Consider the following 24,942-nt stretch of genomic DNA (forward strand, 5'->3'; position numbering starts at 1 on the left):
TTCAATTGGACTATTTTCGAGTTTGTATCAGCATTCATGTTTGCATCCTTAATATCACCACCTCTTGGCCAGTACCATGAAAGCTATGCTAAACAAAAACAGCTGGTGGAGAGAAAAAAGAGCAAACATCGAAAACAAAATCATGAGAAAATGAAGTACTCATTCAACACCACCACCATTGAAAGGAAAATCCAACAGTAATTACTTCGACAACAGCATTTTGAAAGGAAAAACTAACAGGACTCTACCATAAAAAAAATGGTGGGGAGAAAATAATTGCATGAACTACCTCTGCCAATGTAAGGATCAATTAAATCAAAGCGCTTGCAAAGGATTGGCGCTGGGTCTCCACTGAAACTCCTTCCCTCTTTGGATACATGGACTGGGTTATCAAATCCTCATCTCGATGAGTTTATTCGCTTTTTACACCCTAAAACCATGTAGGATAATGACCAGGGCCCACAATTTCGGTTTAAAACAAAACCCACATTGCATTGAACATACCAGGAATCCACAAGAAGTGAACTGTAGCCCTGCAGTGGAAGACAAATCTGAAAGCAACTGGTAGTTGTATGGCTTTCTTTTCCAGACTTTCCTTTCTCCATGGCCTCAGCCTGACAGATTCAAATTATAATCTTTCACGAGCACGAGCAGCTTCTGACTTTGAACTGAGATCCACCAAATTCTTTTAGTACGAAGACCGCCTTCGTACTTCTCCTTCAGGAACTGTTCAAATCTTAACTTGCATTTGCAGGATCATCACTAAAAGGTTTTCTGTTATGAGGTTCTTATTTCTGTTGGAGAAATTCGGACACATAACATGAATTACTCAATATTGCTTAATTGAAAACAGATATAAATCGTGATAAAAAAAAATAGAAACAGACTATAAATTCATATTATGTTATTTAACAATTTCATTGAAGAAAAGTAAATAAACAATTCTTTAGAAAAAAATCATAGTGTAAGAAGTTCATACAGGTTAGTGCACATCATTCAGCTACTCACAAGTGATGATGGATTGGTGAATGTATCTGAAAGTTTAAATTGAACTTTAACAGAAACCGCAGAAGGGACGATAGATCTTGAATCATTTGATATTCGATCTCTAGAGCTTTTTCACCTAGATTCTTTCCTCGCCTTTCAGCCATGTTAGAGTTCTCTGCATCCTTAACTGATTTCCATTCCCCTATTTTGGATTTTTCAGCAAGCTTCTGGTGCTGTTCCCACAGATTCCCTAGCTAAAAAATCACTAGCAATTTCCTCCGCTTAGAAAGCCAAACAATGGATTTCGACTGATTCTTCTTCCTAGAGAGATACTCGAATAATTTGCCACAACGCAGATACTAAAAGTTGCCATCCCTTCAATCAAAACATTAAGACTGTTATCTTCAGGAGGAGACACCTCAGGAGGTGAAATCTTAGCAATCTTTTCTCCATGTCAAAGAGCTGCCGGAAACTTGTGGCGGGGAAGAAAATTCATTGGAATTTCTGGAGTCTCAAATCTACTTATATCATACATATTGTCACAGACCATAAACCCTAAATCGGAATGCATCATCAATACTAACCACTTAGATTTCTCCAAACAGTGACCCCTAACACTGTCTAACCAAAGAAGTGCAGTCATCCATGAGTAGTAGAGTTCTCAATACCAAAAAGTATTCACATTCGATTTTCTTTATTGTTTAACAAATCAATTGGGCATTTTTAGCATTACCACATCAGATAGCAAACCACTAACTTCGAAATTTTCGTTTTACCAAGAAGTTGTCACAAGTTCACATATCAAAAACTTGACTACTAAAGGAAATGTTGCAACATACAGTTACATAGAGAGGGACAAGTTTGACTGAATTTATATAAAGGAATTGATTTCTTCATCTGGCAGGGAGATGAAGAGATAATTGTTTCTGTCCATGATTTAAGATTCAATTATGCATGGCACAAAACAAATATGATAATGAATTTGTTACAGCAACAGCCAGTGCCCCAAAAAAGGGAAAATAGAAGGAGTGCAGGCATGGTATGCGATGGTGGATGGTTTCCTTTTCAATTAGGTTGGGAAATGATAAAACCTTGCATTCCAGATCAGCATACAACGTGAGAGTGGTTGAAAAAACATGAAAAATTATGATGGCTTAAAATTGATGTTTGTGAGACATTCCTTGGTGGATTTTGTACAAGCACGAAGCAATAATCTTGAACATTGAAAACAAAGAGCACTCAGTAAGTTCTAAATTTACTGCACATCGATACTTTCTAATCTGTAATACCACAGCAGCTTCATGACAAATCTTATATGCGGTTCATTCTCAACTACACTGAGTTAATAGCAGATCATTTGTTTTAAGTGTTTCTGTTGCCCTGAAAAGGGGGGGAATTATAAAAATAAAACACTATAATCCTTGCAGCCAGTAGAATGCATGATTTCCTCTTTAAACCTTTTTAATCTTCTTGTACTTGGTTAGGATGCCATTGTAAATGCCACCCATAGATGATATTAGAAAAAATGAGTCCGTTATGAATTTACAACATTATCCAGAAACCTATTGCAAAGTTACAGTTGATGAGCTGGTCTTTGCACATTTATTCAAATGTTTGAAGCTGCTTATTTCATATTTTTATATCAAAAACATTCACCAGCATGCCATAGGTGTTTAGGGCTTATTCGTCAGAATTATTGAGGGGGGAAACCAACATCTTCACAAATGATTGCATAAACTCAAGTTGGGACCAACGTGTTTCTGGTATAATCTATTTGATTTGTGAAATTACTATTACAAGTATACCAAGTTAAAATTCACCCATGTCATGCTCAAATAAAGATGTAATGATCTATTAACTTAAAAAGCAATTATTGACGACTTGAAGTAACAGGAGATTCTTGTTCAACACCCTTGTTCGAGACTCCTCACAAAATCTGAAATTCAGTATAATAAGTTCTCATTTAAAAATACCTCTCTAATTGGCCGTCAGATTCTGATGCAACCATTAAACACAGGATGAACATCAATTTCCCCCCTTTTTTTCTTATCTAAAACTTTTATATTTCGTAGTATATTCGGATCTTCATATTTTCCACATTCTGGCTTCTTGAAGGCTCCTTATATTTCTTGCAAATAGGTATCTTCAAAATCAATATCTGCTTCAACAGACCAATAGGATAGCATGGATAAGTGATAGACAGTAAATGGTGAAAGCACAAAGTTTTGGAGCGACCCGCAAATTGCAAACTTGTCCTGTGGACTTTATAGAAAGAAGTTATTGAAATTAAAAAACAAATATTAATGTTTGGCCTCGTTACCATATCAGGGAATTGGACGATAGTTCAGGAACACAATACCAACTTGATTACCCCTATGAGTTGTAGTGGGTTCCTGGAGACATAGTATATGAGAGAGGATACCAAACAGGCATGTGAGAGATTTGAGGTGATTATCCTGATCGTTTGTTTTAAGGGAGTTTTCACTAGCTTGAACTAGGCATCATTACTCTTACATAGAGAATACTATGCGCTTATTTCATTTTTATGGATTCATATTGCATACCGAGTTATACTACCCCGAATTTCAACTACATTCGTATTAATCTTTAGTTTTTTTTTATAAGAATACTATAATTTTTATGATAATATATGAATTTACTTAGGGTACAAACAGTGGACCCAGTGGGTCCACAAAAGCATACTAGTGTACAAAGCAAACAATAGTCAGCTATCATATCTAAATCAGGAGCCAATCTCCAAATCTTTATACAAGTCTAGTGTCGCATATTCCTAACTAAAATAGTGGGGGATCTATTAGAATTGAAGGTCAATTATAGAGCAGATTGTGAGGCGCTAAATGGTGGGTACTGAGGAGGAGGCAGGAGCCCGTAATGTAGAAAAAATACTCGATCAGTTGAGGAAGCCTGTACACCAGAATTTTTGAAGAGGTTGGAGGACGGGATTGGTAGAAATGCAGGCAAGGATTGATGAGAATTGAGTTTTGCCAGCTTTTTGATGGATTAGATTTGGGGCTGGTTGGGTAGGATAAATAGGGATGGCAAACGGGGAGGGTTTGGCTAAACCCGGGGACCCGCCCCGCCCCGCGAACCGGCGGAGTCCAAATCCGGGGTTAGACCACGTTGGACCCGCCATAAATTAAATAATATTAAATTTATTAAAATTAAAAAAATAAAAAGTTTAAAATTTAACACAATATCCATTAAATTTAATTTCAAATATAGATTTTTAATATTTAAGACAAAAAAAGGAAATTATTCTCAAAAGTTTAAATTTATTAACTTGTAATTAATTAATATTTATTTTTATACTAAACATATCATAATAAAATAAATTCATTAATCCAATAATATTACACATTCAAATTATGGATAAAATATTAATTATTTTAGTATAATAATATAATTATATATTATTAATACTACATATATATTTTATTTATATATATACATGAATATTTTAAATTTATATATATAGTATACTTTGGCGGGGCAGGTTTGGCTTATATATATATTTAATACTTTGGCGGGGCGGGTTTGGCCAAACCCGAGACCCGCCCCGGACCCGCTTATGGACCCGCTTTGACCCGCCCCGCGGGTTTAGACCCGCCCCGCGGGTTTAGAACCGCCCCATTGTCATCCCTAAGGATAGAAACAATATTTGAGCTTCATGGAACGCCCCAGACAATCGGTTGAAAGTCGCCCGTATGTGCATGGAGGTTCAAGCCTACACTAGTATAGATGGATGAGATTGAAAATTCCAAACATGAATTTGGATAGGTTCATGGATGAATTAATCAAGAGATTGTGGGTGGAGGGCCTGCAAACCCATTCGAGTTACTCGCATCCTTGCAATAAGGGGAGCAATAGGTAGGATTTTAAATGAGCAGTTGTTGGCTCAAATCTGAGACCTCCCGGAAGATAAAAGTCTTGGTTATTTTTTGAGTGGGTCGCGAGAGGAAGAACGCCAGCGGTAGGGATACATGATCCCAGAATGGTGATATGGGCAATGGATTTAGCGAGGAAGATTGAGGAAAATTGTATGGGGGAGGGGTTGTTGGGCTATCAGGCTGGATATTCAACGGTGGGCTTCAAGGGAGATCCACGTGGGGGCTATATGAGTAGCTGAGTTGGCAGGGCCCAACCCCAGATAGAGGCCGGTTCAAACCGAGCTCACTAACCTAACTTTATGCGAAGTCGAGCAGTAGGCGATAATATGCTGGAGCTGCCTTTGTACTTTATGGGAGGCATCAACCACCCACAGACTATAAACTAAAGGCACAAATAGGTAGGATTTACACTGTAGCCATGGTGGGCAAGAATCATTCGAGAAATCTCAAACGTGCACCGGTTACAGCTCCGGTGTTACGAATGTCAGAATTCAGATTTTTCTAAAGATACTGTGATTGAATGTGATGCTTGTGGGATTGTGATTGGCAAAGAAGGGGCAGACTGATGCATATCAGTGTTCTAAGAATCAGCCGCTTAGTCCCTAGGTGCCGGCCGACCGCACTGAAAAAGTGCTAGTCGACCAGCTACCCATCCTTGGCGCCAAGACGGTCCTATGCGCTCGGAAGGTGTTTAATTTAAAATCCCAGTTTAAAAAATTCAAATGTAATTTTTTTTACTTTTAAAACTATATTTTTGTGTGTTGGGCTTTAAACATCGTCCATTTTTATAGGCCCTAAATTAACATTCCACAAGAAAACCTATTTGTTAATTTGCCCTTTAACACCAAACTTCATCTTCATCTTTCAATTTTCTGTTGCCCTAACTTTCGAACCAAAAGGAGAAATCGATTTGTATTGACATATGGAGGGTGTGTGTGGTGTTAGCTGCATAATGAAATTGATAATGTCATATTAATTCTTCAATTTCTGCTTAATCCACCGAATCCGCCTAGCGGAGCCTGGTCCCAGCCCAGGCACTAGGCGCTGGTTTGCCGTCCAGCTAGCGCTTAGCGAATTTTAGTTATTTTGGTTGTGGTGGACAGATTATCCAAGGATGACCATTTCTTAGGCTTAGGCATCCTTTCTTGGCCAAAAATGTGGCAGAGTTGTTCACCAAGTGGTTAAGTTACATGGGCCACCTCGATCTCTTGTTAGTAACCGCGATTCCGTTTTCATGTGTTTATTCTGGACTGAAATATTTTATCAGAAGGGACGGAATAAAAAATGAGCTCCGCCTAACACCCGGAGACGGATGGAAGAAGTGGGGCAGTTAACAAGTGTCATGAGACATATGTCACGTATGATCGTATCTGCGAGGTTTTATAACTAAGCAGCCTCAGAAATATGCTAGCTGGATACACTAGTGTGAATATTGGTACAAAATTTCATTTTAAATGTGCACGACTGTGTATGCGGTGGTTTATGCCTTATGGTTGTAAACCTCCTTCCATCTTACAGTATTTACCTGGTGAAATTTAATGGCAGCAGTGACCAGTGGCTAATGAATTGCGGGATCATGATGAGCCACTCCGGCAGTTGAAATATAACCTTCAATGTGCCCAGCGACGCTTGAGCGGGCAAACAAGCATAGGCATGATGTGGAATTTGAGGAAAACCTTTTAACAATTTCATCCTCACAGACAAATTTTCTGTCCAAGGCTTTATCAGGAAACTGGCAGCCGTCGATGGCACTTTCTTTGGCTTAGGCGGTAGAAGATGAGCAGGGGCGGGCAAGGTGGTCAAAGTCAACAAAATTTTAAAAAACTGTAATTATTAATACATTTATACACTTTCTCGTCCAAAACATAATAGCCCCACCAGCCCAGTCACCCACGATCCTGCCTCCTTCCGCCTCAAACCGTCCACCGTTGCCGCCGCAAACCGTCTAATAAATTGTATTGAATGATTTTTTAGTAGTAATATGGTGATCAATCGTTATTAATTATCTTGTTAATTGCATTTATAAATTTATTTGCAACTTATATAAATTGTATTGTACTGTATGAAGCTTATTTATGCATAAAAATTATTTTATTGCATATATATATTACATAAAGAATGATGACCATTTATAATTACATTGCATAATTATATATAAGTATGTTTATATATAATTATGTATTAAAAAAAAATCAGACCTAGGCGGTAGGCGATCACTCACCGCCCTCCACCGCCTACTGTCATTTACAACAGTGGTCTTAAGAAGGCAATAGGGAGGGTGGTACAGAATGTCAAACTTCCTCAAGAATTAGAATCAGATTTGTCTCTCACATTTGAGCCTGAGAAAATTATAGTCCAGCAGATTAAGAAGAAACATGGTGAACAAGTTGGTCAACTGTTGGTGAAATGGAATAATCGACCTCAGGAGGATGCCACTTGGGAAACTACAAACGATTTTATATCACATTTCCGGGATTTGGTCTTGAGGATAAGACTCATTTGGAGGCAGCATGAAGAATTATGGCTATCGAAGAAGGCCCAACAACTGAAGAAGGCTCAAAAAGAAGACAGCCCATTACCAAGAATGTTTATATCAGAAGAAATAGAAAACAGAAAGGAGCCCATATGATATGAGAGAGGAAATAAAGAGGTGTGATCGAGATTTGAGATAATTTTCCAGATATTTGTTTTAAGAGAATTTTTACTAGCTTGTGCTAGGGTTCATTTCTCGTACGGAGGGAAACTCTGGGATATTTTCATTTCTCCACCAGTTAATATTGAATACTATGTAATATTTCAATGCTATTTCCACTATGTTTGTGTTAATACGTAGCTGTTAATTGAAGATCATGACATTTGCCCATAGCCCGAATTCAGTAGGTAATCTGCTCATTCTGTTAGGAACCCAATCCAGGCAGCCCAGCCCAGCCCAACTCATACTCAATCCATGCAACCCAGCCCAACTCAAACAAGAATCGTGCAGCAAAAATCAAGGATGTGCTATATCAAAGATTTACTCATGGGACTTTCAGAAAATAAGGAATGGATTGATTAGATCTTATTTACCTTCCTTTAATAAGTGCTTGTATCTCGAGCCTAGATAGGGGAATTTTAATGTTTTCTCTTGTATTTTAATGATTGCTGATGAAAAGGAATAAGACATTCAACTTTTCTCCAAACAATATAACTAAATTATTGAGATCGCGAGGTTCTCTCAAACGAGCCTCGAACCCTCCAAAAAAATAGGTAGACAAGGTAGAAGAAGCAACAAACAAATCTCAGAGTTCAACGATCAACCCATTCACCGACCCATAACCCGATCTTTTACTCGTGCTCATAACACATTCTAGTTGGATATAAAGAACAGCTAGAAACAATCACTAACCTGAATCATATATATCTTCATCTTCTGCATCTATATCTTCAAGAGCGCCAATCCCAAAACCAGGAGCAGATTTTCCTGGTAATTCATTCGAGCAAATCATTAGAGGAGGCCTACAAAATAATTTTGGAAAACTAGGTGCTGGAGTACGACAAAAATCTGATTGCAGTGAAAGAGCTTACGTTTCATGGAAAGAGGTCTCTGTTGCTCCATCTCAAATTTACCAGAATATCGTAGCCTTTTCTTTTCTAAACCAAAAAAGAAAAAAGGGGTAAAAAGAAAACAAAAAAAATAGAAATATTTAACCTCCAAGGGAACACAAAAATGTATGTTGAGAAAAATATTATTTCAGCAGCAAATACCTCTGAACTCAGGAGCATGCTTGAATGGATCATAGCCTAAGCCATACATATCCTGCTTGGGGTTTATAACATACACCTAAAAAAAGAAATTCCAAGTTATTATATCCGAGGCAGTAGTTGCAACATTAAAACATTGACTACACACATCAACCTATTCTATTTATCATGACGCGAAAAATCACCAGCATTCATGCTTACAACTAAGCATTTATCTCTCTCCAGTACCCCTAATAAACCAGTAAGCCCCATCATTTTCTCCGACCAGTGGAAAATAAGGTGAGTTCCATCAACAGCACTAAATGTTGAAATTGAATTTGCAAGATCACAAGTTTCAATGTCAACTAAGCATAGGACAGTGCCAGAGCATGTAAGCACACACAAGAATACTACAGAATAAATTTGATATACTTTTGTCCTACCCAAAAAAACCAAACAGTTCAAACAATAAATAAATTGACCAAATCTTAAGGATGATGACCAATGTTGAGCCTGAAGTACGGTCCAACAACCTAACGCTGAGTTCAAACATTTATCACATGCTACAACGCAAATGCGAACCTACACTGATATTCCATTAGCTCTTTATCTCTTAAGAGTCTTAACAATAACTCGTGATATCACCTACTGAAGAAGTGAATGAAATTCTTTATTCTTCTTAATTCAAAGGCAGTCTGTACAACTCTAATTTAAAGATAAGGATTACAACAAAATAAGGAAAGATAACCTATCAATCAAATCTCATAAAAACAGAAATAACCTAATATATACATATAAGCATATCGGCTGCCCATATACTCAAGATTTGATAGGAGACTAATTTGTTAATATAATATTCTCAATATCCTACACTCCCCCTCAAGCTAGACTGTAAATGTTGATTAAGCCTAGCTTGGAGCTCAAATCTTCAAAATTCTTCCTTGAAAGTGCTTTAGTTAGTATGTCGGCAGTTTGAACTTTGAAGACTAGTAGGAAGATATATTAACTTGATTATTCCTTCCTCTACCTTCTCTTTTATGAAATGGCGATCAATTTCAACATGTTTCGTCCTATCATGATGCACTGGGTTCTTTGCAATACTAATAGTTGACTGATTGTCACAGAACATCTTCATAGGTTCTTCAACAAACATTTTCAGTTCATTCATAAGTTTTTGTAGCCACATCCCTTCATATATGTCAAGTGCCAATGCTTGAAATTCAGCTTCAACGCTACTTCTTGATGCAACCGACTGTTTCTTGCTACGCCAAGTAACTAAATTTCCCCAAACATAAGTGCAATATCCAGAAGTTTACCTTCTATTCACTGCTGATTCGGCTCAATCAGCATCACTGTATAATTTTATGCCTTTGTCAGCTGATTTTTCAAAGTAAAATCCTTTTCCAGGTGTTAGTTTCAAGTACCTGAGGATCCATTAAACTGCCTCCATGTGCTCTTCATTTGGATTATTCATAAATTGACTTATCATGCTCACGGAGTAACTTATATCAGGCCTTGTGTCATAGTTGTTAAAGGCGAGCGCCTCTCACCCACCAGGCGACCCCTCTGCGCCTGGGAAGCGGTTTAATAAGGCGTTAATAAAGCGAGCCCAGGCGCGGTTTAATAAGGCGTTAATAAGGCGAGCCCAGACGCGCCTTTGAAAGCCACTGAAGCGCGCTTAAGTTTTTTTTATGTTTTCTTACATTTCTTTTCTATTTTAAATTTTAAGATTAAGATAATAAAAGGAAAGCCTACCAAACCCTAGAATAAAATAAATGGGCCAAGGAAAGTCATATATTTTCCTTTTTAATTTAAAGAACATTTAATTGAGGTTCTATTTCCCAAAATATTTGAAAATTACACTTATAGATAAATAACAACTATAAACTAGGATCTAAATTGTCAATCTGCCTTAAACTGAATCTAGATTGATTGATTGGCAAACTAGTAGAGAAAATCCCTACACTTATTATGGTAAAAAAGAAAAATGAAAGTAAAGAAAAATTCTGTTAGTAATAGCAGATTTTTTAAATACACACACAGCAGACTAAAAATAAAATCTCAGTATTCTAGATTAGAAAATTAAAAGTAACGCGAAAATATTCAAAGAATGAAAGATTTTCGTGATATGATATATTTTTGCTTAGCTTAATTAGTTCAATAATAGTGTTTTGTCATATAATAGCATTAAATAAATATTTTTTTCTGAAAAATTAATAGTGCGCCTTGTTTCGATAAGGGGCGGGCATCGCCTTGCGTCTTGCGCCTCAGGCTCCAGGACCCCTTTGCACCTTAGTGCGTCTTGCGCCCTTAACAACTATGCCTTGTGTGAGATAGGTATATGAGTTTGCCCACAAGTCTTTGAAATCTCCCTTTATCAACTGGTGCACAATTTTCTTTGGTTCCCAGTTTACTTGTTGGATTCATAAAAGTGTCTGATGGTTTGCACCCCAAGCATCCCTGTTTCATCTGGAAGATCCAAAATGTATTTTCGTTGGGAGACAGAAATTCCTAATTGTGACCGAGCTATTTCCATCCCTAGGAAATATCTAAGGCTCCCGAAATGATTTCAAAGTCTTTGGCTGACAAAGTCTTGAGAGTACTTATCTCTTGCACATGATCCCAAGTTAAAATAATGGCATCCACATATACAATGAGGATAGCAACTTTCCCATGTGGTGAGTGTTTAACAAAGACGGTGTGATCGGTCTGACATTGATTGTACCCATACTACTTGATCACTCTTGTGAATCTGTCAAACCAGGCCCTTGGGGAATGTTTAAGTCCATATAATGACCGTTTCAGCTTGCAAACCTTGTTGGTTGTGGCTGGAGAGTCAAATCCAGGGGGAATGTTCATGTAAACGTCTTCCGCAAGGTCTCCATTAAGGAATGCGTTCTTGACATCTAATTGATGTAGTGACCAATCTAAATTTACAGCGAGAGATAGAAGAACTCTAAACGTTTCTTCATAATCAATTCCATAGGATTGTGTGAATCTTTTTGCAACAAGACGGACTTTGAATCGATCAACACTTCCATCTTCTCTATATTTAATAGTGAAGACCCATTTACAGCCAACCGGCCGTTTTTCAGAAGGTAACTCAGTGATTTCCCATGTCACATTTTTCTCCAGAGCTCGAATTTCTTCTTGTACAGCACCTTTCCACTTTGGTATTGTGAGAGCCTCTTGTATAGATTTAGGAATCTGTGCTTGATCCAAGGTTGCCACAAAAATCCTATATTTGTTAGATAATCCTTGATATGACACAAAATTAGAAATTGAATGCTTTGTGCACTCTCGGACACCTTCCTCAATGCAATAGGTAAATCTTTATCTTTAGCAGACTCAGGAATAGGCTTACCTGGCGAATCTTTTGGTCCCGTATCCGATTTCAATTCTTGGTTCTGCTCAAGTGATACTCGATGCTCTATCTCCTTTTGGTTCCTGTTTCGTCTACAGTAGGTGATAAGTTCATCATGTGCATTGGGTTGGGTAGTGTCATCAGGTAGGCTTGGAGTAGGCAAATCATGGGCTGGAATATTGTGCAAGTCTGAACCAAGTGCAACGTGGGGAACATCTAGGTAGTGGTCTTCATGCTGATATCCCTAAACTGATGTTTCTGTGTGACATTGTGTTCCCTTAAATGTCAGATTTGGGAAAGTATGGCTGATTTTTAAAAAAGGTTAGATCCATAGTGTTATAGAATTTTCTTGTAAGTGGAGAATAGCATTTGTATCCCTTTTGATTTGAAGAATACCCCAAAAAAATACACTTAATAGCTCTAGGATCTAACTTTCCCCAATGGTGACTATGGATATTAACAAACGAGGAACAACCAAATATTTTGGAAGGAAGAAATGATATCAGATGTGTATTAGGTTGTCTTTTAAGTAGGACTTGACAAGGGGTCTGAAATTTTAGGACTCGGGAAGGCATTCTGTTAATAAGATAGGCTGTTGTGAGTATTGCTTCTCCCAAAAAATGCTTTGGTACATGTGTAGAAAACATGAGAGATCGAGCCACTTCCAAAAGATGTCGGTTTTTTCTCTCGGCCATGCCATTTTGTTGGGGTGTATCAACACTGAGCTTACGTGAACAATACCTTGACTTGTGAGATAATCACTAAGGATGGAGGCAAAACATTCCTTGGCATTGTCCGTTTTCAAAATTTGTATTAAGTGTGGAATTGAGTTTGAATCATGGTATTGAATTTCTGAAATATCGGACCAGCCTCAGATTTTTCTTTCATTAAGAACACCCATGTTAACCTAGTGTGATCATCTATAAAGGTTATGAATCATCGAGACCCAGTGATATTTTTTATCTTAGATGGCCCCATACGTCATTGTGGATTAATGCGAAGGGTTGTGATTCTTTGTAAGGTAGGTAAGGATAAGAATTTCAAACATGTTTGGCAAATTGACAAATCTCACAATGAAACTCATTCGAATTCTTATCTTATAATGAAAAGAGATGGAAAAAGCTTCTTGAGATACATGAAATTGGGATGTCCTAACCTATAATGTCATAACATGATATCGTTCTCCTTTTTTTGGAAAATAAAGGTTTGATCCTGATTAACAAACACTAGACAACTAGAGTTGGGACCTTTCCCTTTGGAAGAATTATTTGCCTCAAGTAGATAGAGTCCCGAGCATTCTTTAGCATTGCCAATCGTCTTCCCCAAATACAAGACCTGAAATTCACAAGATTTTGGAGAAAATTTAGCAATGCAATTATGATTCTGTGTGAGTCTACTAACAGATAATAAATTGCAAATCAATTCAGGCACCAAAAGGACAGAGTTAAGTGTCAAAATCCTTTGAGATAGTCACTGAACCAGTTCCAATAACTTTGGAGGATGATCCATCAGCAAATACCGACTGTTATTTTCTCATGGCAAGGGCTGAAATTGGTGAGAACATCTCTATCTCCAGTCATGTGATCTGAAGCACCCGAATCTACAATCCAAGAATTCAGCTTATTCCTCTTAACACTTGGGGCATTCAAGAAATTACCTTTTTGTGCTAATGATCACGTCCCAATATTTTGAGCAGAATTGGCTGTCTGAGATTGGTTGATCATGTGCTTCAAAATTTCAAGCTGCTCTTTGCTAAACAAAGTGGACTCGGTGGTTGCTGAATTTCTTCCTTTACTGCTTGCCTCGGTTTTGCGGGCGTGGAGGTTTCCAATTTGCTGGCTTCCCATGAATTTTCCAGCAATTTTCAATTGTGTGGTTTGGCTTCTCGCATCGTTCACAATATTGACGCTCCTTTTTTTCAAGTTATCTTGGCTGTAATTTTTATGAACACGAGCAGCTAGGGCCGGGGCAGAATTTTCCATCTGAGAATTAATGGCAGGAGTCCCAAGCATCACTTTCTTTCTACTTTCCTCTCTTCGGACTTCTGAGAAGGCTTCTCGCAGGCTTATTGGTTGTTTCATTCCTTTAATCCTTCCACGAACGTCATCAAGATTGTTGTTCAGCCCAAATAGAAATTTGTAGACTCTTTTCTTCTCAACAATCAGCCGATATGTTTCGTCATCATCAGGGCAGTTCCACGAGTGATCTTCTGCATATCAACCTGCTGCCAATAACGAGTGAGAGTATTAAAATATTTGGTCACCGTTAAATCACCTTGCCGTAGATCATGAAGGTTACTCTCTATTTCAAATAATCCTGAGGTATTCTCTTTATTTGAGTAGGTTTCCTTCACTACCTCCCAGATTTATTTTGCTGTTCCATGGAGAAGTTTCCTCCTATTTCGTTGGTCATGGAATTGATTAACCATGACAGAACCATGCTGTTTTCTGATTTCCAGAATTTGAACTTCGGATCATATGTCTTTGGACGAGCAGCTGCCCCATATGAGTAGTCATCTTTACCTTTGCCACATACAAACATCATTACTGATTGAGACCAATGGAGATAGTTATTTCCATTTAGTTTGTGGCCAATAATCAGAATTTGGCCACTGTCTTGAGTTCCACTCAAGTTGGAGACAGTGGAGTCTTGAGGGGAGGTGACCTCGGAGTTTGATGTAATCGCAGAAATTGTATCCCTAGGATCTTAACGTCTCTGATACCATGAAGAAGTGAATGAAATTCTTTATTCTTCTTAATTAAAAGGCAGTCTGTACAACTCTAATTTAAAGATAAGGATTACAACAAAACAAGGAAAGATAACCTATCAAATCTCCTAAAAACAGAAATAACCTAATATATACATATAAGCATATCAGCTGCCCATATACTCAAGATTTGATAGGAGGCTGATTTGTTAATATAATATTCTCAATATCCTACACCTACAAAATCGTCTTACTCAGTTCTTTTCACTTTTTCCCGACTTCACCTCTTTTTTCTATGTTCTTCCCTATTTTGTGGAGATTCTCTTGTGTATCCTTACAATCTAAAAATTCCAACAGACTCGACTCATGGAAAAGTAATATTCACCCACAATGTCTCTTTGGTGGACTCTGTCAACAACAGAGCATGTCGACTAAAATTATACTTATGACTTATAAAAGAAGATACGAGAATACATAAAAGCAACTTATAGAACCAAGCAAGAACCCAAACCTTGGGTAGTGACCTACAGACATATTTCTATCTGGTGCATATCTAAAACTGATGGTGTTGCTCCTACAACTTTTTACATGGCCACATGCTTCAAGGAGAACAAAATCGGTTCTGTGAACTAGAAAACTTCACTCTTATTCACATGGGGGCGGACTCTAGTGATATCACGCTTTTGCATGTGATGCATGAATAGGAAAAGTAATCTGCACTGCAATTCCATATGCAGCTCAGCACAAAAATTACTTCATTTGTTCTTTCGTATTGGTTGCTTCTTCCATTTTTCTTTCAAAATATGTAAATAGAATAGAATAAACTGAAAATTCAAAATATGAATTCTAAAAAGCAAGCCAAATCAGTATATAATGGTCGATATATACCCCTCTTTTTCCTTTGCACTATGTAACTACTTTGTCGTAAAATTAATAAATTGTAGTGTATGCAAATTCAGTACAAGGAAAAAAGCAATCAAACTTTTTTTGATAGTATAAAAAATAAACTCAATCTGGTTGATTAAAAAAAAGGACTCAAGCTGACCGGTGTGCTAGAGAACTGATCATCTTTGTCCACTAACATATCATGGGCATTTCCCCTATCATCTTCATCCACCTGACCAAGCTTTAATCCCTCATTCTCTGATGAAAATGCCAAAAATGCTTTTCTTGCTTCTCTACGAACATCTTCATAAAAATTATACACAAGATTAATGCTATTTTAGCATATTTCTAACAGAAATTTTATACAATTGCTAGTCATACATGTGAGATGTCGAGTCCTGCGCGGAAAACTACCTGAGTGGAAGCCCAAAACTCACCCAAAAAAAAAAATTGCTACCACAACCGAATATGAAAAAACAAATGCTTTGTGTACCCTATACAATGAAACTTTTGAAGCAGCTTATTTTTTGCTTAAATTGCCCACTACGTCAGATAATACTGCTACAGTAATTGCATCAGTTGAACAAAGAGAGAATTCTCAAGTTTCATTAGTTAGAGAACAAATCATGTCAACAAAACAGGTACAGGAAAAGTTATAAGCTGAAGAGATCGAGAACTAATTTTAACTTTTGAGTCTGTAGCCATTATAACTTGGATCTCACTAGTGGATGGTACTATGTTCTCTATGCAGAGAGCAAGGAGATATTAATATCCAAGAATTTGTTCTGAGAACAACCCCATTTGTTCGTAATTTTCAGGTATCAATATATTTGATTTTTCAAATTTCAATAGAATTTATTTCTGCTAGTCAATTAACAAGTGATTTAAAAAGCTCCAGGACATTTTTTCTTTCTTACATTGAATTAAAGACCAAACCTCTTGGAGGACGGTTGGCACTGCTAAGGAAAAGAATGTTCTCTAATTTCCATCGCAGTCAAACACTACTCATAGACTCTGTTACTTCTCAAGTTCCAAGTCCATCATGTCAAATTATGAGGTCATGTTGGGGAACAATCTCTAGGGTCGTCCAAATTTCCGATGCTTGAAAGATTGTAAACCAATTTGTTCATTCATAAAGATGCTTCTTCTTTCTAGTACGGACATTCTATTAGGACAGAGCAAACAAAATATGAATATCTAGCAAATTTGTCTAGGCCATCAAAACCATTTCATCCTTCTATTCTTTGGGGAAAAAAAATCCTTCCATGTTTTTCACATCAACACTTGGGGCCCATTTGGATTGAATGAATACGGGTGAAATTTAGACATTTGGTGTAATTTCTCATTGATGATCACTTAGAATTTGTTGGATATACGAATGATCATGTTGAAAGAAAATATAATTCTCTGTTAACAAAAAAATTCCTTACGCAAAAAACCAATCTGTTTCAAAATTCAAACCACCGTGTGCATTCTATGTACTGACAATGGCAGAAAACATTTTGCAAATGAATTAACATTCTATCTCAGTGAAAAAAGCACACTTCATTAAAGTTCTTGTGGCTATACCCCTCAAAATCGAATTAATTAGAGAACATTTTTCTTGAAGTTGCATTTTATATGATGATTTCTTATATCGTGCTGTCATGATCAATTGCAGCCCAGGCCCAACAACCCACGTGGATATCATCTACAGAAGATTAACTCATGGAAATTTTAATCTACATCAAAGCAGCTGCTTGGATTTTTTGTTTCTTGCTTTCATCAGTTTGTTTGTTATTTTTTAATGAACCAGCTGGTCTCATTGGGAAATAACTTGGCCAATAGGATCTTTTATCTTTTCCAGGTTTTTATTTTTTAGGATTTGGTGAACTGGTTGCATTTATTTACAACCATGGTGAATGAATAAACAAGCTTGAATTCCTTTTAAAAACAAAGTGTGAGATCGAGAGGTTCTCTCCAATGAGCCTCTGTTACATTATTGAAAATAGGTGAAAGTGGACGAAAGACCCCTACGAATAAAAAGAAAAAATCTCCTCTTCGTGACTCTTTTGTTAATTGACCCATAACCCATAACCCATAACCCAATCCCTATCCCGCACACTTGACACATGCCTCATATCTTTTGGGTTGAAGTATTTTAATTACCGCTCAAAGCTTACCACATCAACAGGTTTCCTTCTAAAGCCATTCAAATGATGACCTTTTTCTAAACACTCCACATATTCAGATTTGAAGTTCCTCAACACCTAGAATAAGTGGTTCCCCCATGCATTCTAAACAATAACAAAAATCGGAAGTGGTTGCCATGTATAAAAGTATGGATTTGAGACCATTATAATTTTTTGTTATGCATTCAAAGCAATTAGATTATCTTAATTTCTAATGGATTCCTGTGCACCAATTCTATTTTCGGTCTTCTGTGGTATTTGCATCTCAATATCATTCCTCTTGGAGGTTGGAATTGGAAAGGGTGTTATAGTTTACATACACAGCAAGGGGTCAATAAATACCAGTGGCATCTGCATATCCAGTTGAATGTGGATCTGGGATTTATTGGATATGCAATTAATTTTGGACACATTTTCAACCTTACTTGATTCTCCATCATTTATGGAGAAAAATAATACATAGGATTTCATGCTAAGTGACAACTATGACAAATTTCATGGGGTTTGGCACCTGAGCTACACCATGAATGGAAGTCAAATATGTAGGACCAATTGAAGTAATTTATAAAAAAGACAAAATAGAAGTGGAGAATAATCTGCACATCAATCCTACTTTCTGTCATCTAAATTTTTGCATAGTGCAGTATCTATCCCCAAGATTCAAGACAGTTGAGTTAATCTTCTGGCATGAAAACCAACATAAAAAAACTCAATTTCTGGAAATAAAAGGGGAAAAGAATATAAAGAAAAAAAACATTAAATTAAATGCTATTCTATGAGCTCCATAAATCAGGAGCGGCCATCTTTATGCAGCCACCAAAGGTCCAAAAATCAGAAACATGCTTACTCATTATCAGAATGAGAGCATATTTTATATCTCCAAATGCTTTCAGCTGCCAGAAAAGGCACTGAAAAATACATAAATTTTCATGTTTTCAGTTGTAGTAGGACCATCTTTATGCAGCCACCAAAGGTCCAAAAATCAGAAACATGCTTACTCCTCATTATCAGAATGAGAGCAAATTTTAGTGTTGGATATTAAATATTATCTAGATAATTTATTGATTAGGGTAATTGTGTTTGTATTTAAAGATTTATCTGATAGGTTGTTGGTAGAGTATCTTGATGTGATAAGATCACAGCCCTAATAGTTTATGTTGATGGTATTGTATTGGCAGCGAATGATGAGGAGGAGATCATATGTGTCAAATCCTTACTCTCGAAGGAATTTGAAATGAAGGATCTTGGAAATCTCAAATATTTTCTAGGAATGGAAGTGGCTAGATCATCCAATGGGATTTCAATTTCTCAACGAAAATAGGTGCAAGATTTCCTAAAAAAACTGGAACGTTGGGGAGCAAGCCAGTCAACACTCCTATGGGTGCTAATGTTAATCTTTCAGTTGGGAATAACAGTCCACCAGGTGACAAAAGAAGGTATCAAAGGTTAGTAGGCAAATTGATCTATCTCTCGCACACACGTCCCGATATTGGGTTTGATGTGGGTGGTGTTAGCCAAGTCATGAATCACCAACAGAGGACCACATGAATGCATTTTACCGAATATTGAGATATCTGAAAAGGAATCCAGGAAAAGGACTATGCTTCAAGAAGTCTGTCAGAAACATCGAAGTGTATAGCGATGCTGATTGGGCTGGATCACATACTGATACGCGATCAGCGTCAGGATATTGCATATTTATTTGGGGAAACTTAGTAACTTGGAGAAGTAAGAAGCAGTCTGTAGTGGCACGTAGCAGTGCAGAAGCTGAATACAGAGCCTTAGCACAAGGCATTTGTGAGGGAATGTGACTGAAGAGACTACTCAATGAATTGAAGCTTGAAGATGGTCATCCTTTTAAAATGATGTGTGACAATCAAGCAGCCATGAGTATTGCCAAGAATCCTCTTCACCACGACCGAACGAAGCATATTGAAGTAGACCGTCACTTTATAAGTGAGAAGATTGAGAAGAAGGTCATTGATCTCAACTACATCCCCTCTCACTTACAAATCGCAGACATCCTGACTAAAGCCCTTCACCGGCCGAACTTGATGACATGAGTTCCAAGCTGGGCATGATCAACATATATGACCCAACTTGAGAGGGAGCGTTGGATATTAAATATTCTCTAGATAATTTATTGTTTAGGATAATTGTGTTTGTATTTAAAAGAGTTATCTAATAGGTTGTTGGTAGAGTATCTTGATGTGATAAGGCTCCTAGGGTATTTATAAATCTGTAACCAGCATCTATGATTCTTTACGTGAAAATAGAAAAGCTTTCGGCTCTGCGTATGCGTTTTTCATCTTTTACTTCGTTTAGATCTCCAAATACTCTCAGCTGCCAGTAAAGGCATTGAAAAATACATAAATTTTCATGTTCTCACATGTAGTAGGACCATCTTTATGCAGCCACCAAAGGTCCAAAGATTAAAAACATGCTTACTCATTATCCGAATCAGAGCAAATTTTAGATCTCCAAATACTCTCAGCTGCCAGTAAAGGCATTGAAAAATACATAAATTTTCATGTTTTTCAGGTAGTAGGACTGTAGGGGAACAATAAAAAATGAGCCATAAAAGCATACCATACTGTGAACTCTTGCTAGCATTCTTTATGGATCGACCATGCCGCCATCCCATCCTTAAGAGTAATTTGACACCTGATTGACAGGAGTAATAATCAGGCACGTGAAATCACAGCATGCAGCAAACTTAATCATTGTCAGTTAGCATAGCAAACCTATAGATTCTGTAGCTGGAATTATTAGATCATCAGGAATAGGTCCAGGAATAGTTGACGGTCTGCAATGAGTTGAACAAAAGGTCTTAACACAACATGAGACTGAAAAGTCCTATATGATTAAACTGTCAGATTACTGGAAAATCGTCTATAAGAACCAAAAGATGTGGTGTCACAAGGATTGAAATTCTTTAGCTGACAGTGCCACTCACATTCAACATGCAAGAATATAAAAATCCAATAATCAAAGTCTATACTGAATGCTGTACGACTAACTTCAGCATGAAAATCCAGAACACAAAAGAAAAGGAAAGAAAAGAAAGGAAAGGGAGAAAAGAGGTAACTGCAGTCACAAATTATGAAGCGCTGTGTCACATATGTATAACAGTCAAAATTACTTGATGCTGTCCAAAAATAGTCTGACACTCAACAAACTACAACATTAACACCATACAGAACTCAAAGTCTCTTTTTGTACTCATAAAACTCATCTTACAAGTGCAACAACTGCATCTTCAGCAGCAGAGAATAGGTTATACAAAGTAGTTGGTAGAATTGTCAATAAATGCTTCTACCTAATTGTGCAATAAGTAGACTATCAAGCCAAAGATACCTCACAGTACACTAAAAAAACTGGGCGTCAGATTAAATCAAAGGAGGAGAGGAGAAAAATGTTCAGCACAGAAGAATCTACATTCAGGATTGAAGCTTGTCATTGTCTAAACACTAGTTTATAAAGTTTTCAAGCAAGTCTTTCAAGGGGAAATGTTGTGACAAGCCACAACAACTAATAAAGACAAAAATGATTTCATGTGGGCAAAGAAACACTTAAAATAAAGATTAGAAACCTCTGTTGTTGTTCCTTCTCAGCTTGTTTACGTGCAAGCTCTGCAGCTGTGAATCCAAATGTATCAAACTGCATTGATGTCCCCAAGGAACGGCCCTCCATTTCCTGGAACAGTAAATCAGATAACATTACCCAAAATAGAAAGTATGGACAAGCAGATGACAAATCACACGGCATCCCTTCTTTTCAGATGTATATATCACAAACATTCCATTCCTTCTTCTCAATCTCGTTATAATCATCTCCTTTAGTTCCTACACTATCCATCAATTTATCTTTAAACCCTCTTTTGCTTGCATTGCTTTCCCTCTCTCAAGTTATTTATTTCTCTGTTTCTCTCTTTTCTTTCTGTTGTCTGTCCGTGAACGCTTATGGATATCATCGCATTCTTCCTTCTTAAAGTACGCTGCGAACTATTACAAAATTAAAAAAAAAAGCCCTTTATGACTTCCTAGTTCAGCTGCTGAATCATAAAAAAAACTCTACATTTAGGACAATGCAATTGAAGTAAGCAATACTAACGTAAAACATATTGCTTAAAAAAAAGTGAAAGAACAGATAGAGCGCACAGTTTTCTCATCCTCGTCAAGGAAGTTATAAATGCTCTGTTGATTGATTTCTGCCCTATTTTTCCGGGATGATGTAAATGATTTTGGAGTCCATCCTGTAAGTTTGATATACAACAAAGTTTCACATTTGAATATTTGATATTGATATGAACTAGAAGGTCATCCACGAAGGAGTATCACAGAACAACACCTTCTCTGGAGCCAACGGTATTATAGTAACCAGCAGAAAAACCGCCCGTAAATGCTCCATGAAACCTTCTCCTCCCTTCTTCATCTGTAACCTGAAGATGTACCAACCAGAATTCCAATCATGAGATTATATAATTAGTAACAATAAGTTGGTCAACCTACCCCAAGACAACAGAGAGTGTGTAGATACCAACATACAAATTTACTAAGTGAATTATTAAACACTCTGAAAACTATGGGCATCAAACTTTCACCACAGACACAAATGCAATTCTAGTCGATTCATGATCATTCAATTAAAAACCATAATGATTTATTCCGAGGAGGATAGGATCCTATTGCATAATTCAAACCACTTTCTCATAATGCAACAGCAACAACACGCTCTGCGACTGTTAGGCACCAGAGACGAGCCCAAACCCAAAAAGCTAGTCTCTAAAGGAACGCATGAACCGGATTCAATTGAATGATATTCTGACAATAAAAAAAAAATAATAATTTATTCAACGCAGTCACCTCTTGTTTCCAAGGGGGCAGAGCTCTCAGCTGTCCAGATGCCTCCGCAACAGCTTTTTTTCTGCGACTGCTGATTTCTTCTTCGCGCTCAATCGGCGTCCCATAGAACACGAAATCTTCGTCATCTCCCGACATTATTATTAGTGCGTGTGTAAACTAATGAGCACTATATATATAAACCAAAGGACAATTTACTGAAATCGCGCCCAAAACTTCACTGGCGTCTAGGGTTCGGGCTTCACGATTTAAGGCTCCATTTCATCGATTCAAGCCACTATAACCCACGGGTCCATTGGTCCTCGAGGAGGACGATTTCCATTCATGTTTTCTTTTTTTTTCTTCACAAAAGGAAAAACAAAAAAAACAGCCCATGACAAGTACTTATGTTTAGGCTTCCCTTGTTATGTAAATTATTTTTTTGTTTATTTTGTTATACAATTTATTCATCTATTAATTATTTATCTTATATGAATTAAATTAATAATTATTTATCATGTATCAAATTTTGAATTACAATATTATTCTTAATAAATAATATTATTTATAATTTATTAAATATTAAAAAAATAAAATTATAATTTATCGTCTTATTTAAAGTTTAATCAATTAAATCAAACAAATTGTTTTTTTTTAACAAAAACTTGTAATTTTTATTGATGAATAAAATTGTCACTAATTACAAGTCGGTCCAGCCACAAAGGGAAATTCTCAGGCACCCAACAAAAAGGTATAGTAGAAGAAATAACAAATTTTGCCAAGGAATGAGCCACTTCATTGGTCGATCTCCTTGCATGAGAAAAACAAACATTTGTAAACTCGGAAATTAATTATCTAATCTCTAAAGCACAAGAACCAACATAACTTAGATCATTGAATGGCTCCGTGACTGCTTGTACTGCCAAAAGTGAATCAGAAAAAACGCACACGCGAGCAAGCAATTCTCCCAAGACTATAGAATCTGGTATTTTAACTGCTTTGCCAAAAGCTACTACCACATGTCCATTCTGGTTCCGAATCACACCCCCAAGTCCACATTGAGTAATCGCCTTGTTGAAACTTGCATCCACGTCAATCCTATGCCAATTTGCTGTCGGCTTCTCCCACAAAGTTGGTGACGATCTCTCTTCAATGGCACGAGGCTTCGCTAACTCGCTCATGGCTTGCCGATAATCATTCAACAGAAAAATTGTATTAGTGGGATATAGGATCGACTCTTGATTATCAATACTGTGAACGGCTTTGCATCTTGCACCCCATACAACCCATGCACGGCACACAAACTCCTCAAGTTCGCCCCTCTCCAAATGGACCACAAACACATACAAATCTCTTGAATATTCTGGCTTCCAAACCTCTTGAGACTCCCCCATACCCCCACATTCTTTCTGGAACTTCTTCACCTTAGAGCAGTAAAAAAGTGAATGGCATGTTGAATCTGCATAAGTGTGACAAAGAGGGCAGCACCATCCAAAGACGGGCACATGATGTTTTCTCAGATTCATCATAGTAGGAATGATGTTATGAAAAACTCGCCACCAGAATATCCAAATCTTTGGAGGGATAGTCAGGGACCAAATAAAATTCCACCAATTTTTCATTATCACAGAATCCGATTGGTTTGCCGGCGGATTATGCAGCCCACTACCAACTCGATACCCACTCTTCATCGAATATTGGCTTTTAGCTTTGAATTTCCAGAATCTCTTATTACTCAATCCAAAGCGTGGAATAAGGAGCTTAATTATCTCTTGAGTTATATAGCTCGGGCATACATTGTTGATAGTGTTCAAATCTCATTGATAATTAATGATCCAAGAGCTCACATGTGCCCCATCTGTCACTCGAACACCGTGTTCATATAAGTTTGAGCGCAATGAAGGGAACCATTTATCCCGCATAATATTCACTCAATGTCCATCTCCAATCCTCCAATACAAGCCCTCATCCAACACATCTCTGCTCCAACACATCGATCTCCAGATATTAGATGGGTTACATCCAACCGGTGCCTGCAAAATATCTGTGTGCTTAAAGTACCGAGCTTTCAAAACTCTTGCCACCAAAGAATTTGGGTTTTGAATAATGCGCCATACTTGTTTGGTTAGTAAGACTTTATTGAAAATTTACATCTTTCTAAACCCCATACCACCATGATATTTAGGGCGACAGAGGAAATCCCAAGTTGACCAGTGAATTCTCTTTCTCTCATTCTCCATACCCCACCAGAAATTAACACTTTCTTTTTCAATGGAAACACAAGTAGCCTTAGGGATTCGAAAACACGACATCGCATAAGTGGGCATGGCTTGCAAAACATATTTGATTAATATCTCCT

The 24,942-nt window shown here is 37.2% G+C and overlaps 1 pseudogene; it reads right to left on the bottom strand.

Moving 5' to 3' along the window:
* Positions 1-88: 88 nt before the first annotated feature.
* LOC140874015 (G patch domain-containing protein TGH-like) lies at positions 89-22,964 on the bottom strand (annotated as a pseudogene).
* Positions 22,965-24,942: the final 1,978 nt, after the last annotated feature.

This window comes from Henckelia pumila, chromosome 1 (genome assembly GCF_033568475.1).
Source record: "Henckelia pumila isolate YLH828 chromosome 1, ASM3356847v2, whole genome shotgun sequence".
Taxonomy (NCBI): Eukaryota; Viridiplantae; Streptophyta; class Magnoliopsida; order Lamiales; family Gesneriaceae; genus Henckelia; species Henckelia pumila.